Genomic DNA, 880 nt, shown 5'->3' on the forward strand with positions numbered 1-880 from the left:
TGAGATTTTCAAAAACCTATTTTCTTGATTAACCCCCTCTCTACCATTGATCATAGCCTGGATCCTTCCCCATCTGAGTTTCTCCCAACATCCTTTTACTTCTCCTCTCTCTCTCTCCTATCCCCCCACGAGCTCTTCTTTGCCTATTATTCTTGATCCTCGCACTCCCTAGTTCTTCTCTAAGAACCCTGAAGCCTGTCGTGGACCCCCTACCCTTACCCTCACCCTTACCCTTACCCGTAGCCGCATCTCAGACACCGTGAGCCTCTCCTAGCCCTTCTCTCCAAAGTCGATTCCTAAGTTCTGAACCACACCACCCACTACTGCTACCACACATCTCTGAGTTTGAGCTGCGACTGTATGCCCCGGTGGATTGCCCCGGCAACAATCTATGACTATGGGCAGTAAGGGAAGCTGCTTTTATTTCCTGCTATTTCCTTATTATCTGTTTAGATAGTTTGTTTGATCTGTATTTAGTTATTTATAGCTAATATTCAGGTGTCTCTAGTAGTAGTGTGACCCAAGCAAAGCTGGGTATCTTTATAAAAATAATAATAATAATAATAATAATAATAAATCAAATTAAAATAATAATAAAACTAGTTGCATAGTCTGTTAACATTGCATGTGCCCACTTTCTTAGCATAGTGTGTGTCAACTATTCTAGTATCGGCTAGTGCACTGCATATGCTTTATCTTAATGTATTATGCCATGCCCTATATGTTTGTTAGTATACCTTTCTTTGTTTGGTAGAACTGAATCTTGTCTTTTTTGATTGGGCTATTGTAGTCTTGTTTGAAAGTTATAGTTGTCATAACTGTCTGTATCTCTTCACAATATTTGTTTATTGCTATGCACTAGCGTATGTTATATATGCAT

The sequence above is a fragment of the Macadamia integrifolia genome, chromosome 6, assembly GCF_013358625.1.
Source record: "Macadamia integrifolia cultivar HAES 741 chromosome 6, SCU_Mint_v3, whole genome shotgun sequence".
Lineage (NCBI taxonomy): Eukaryota > Viridiplantae > Streptophyta > Magnoliopsida > Proteales > Proteaceae > Macadamia > Macadamia integrifolia.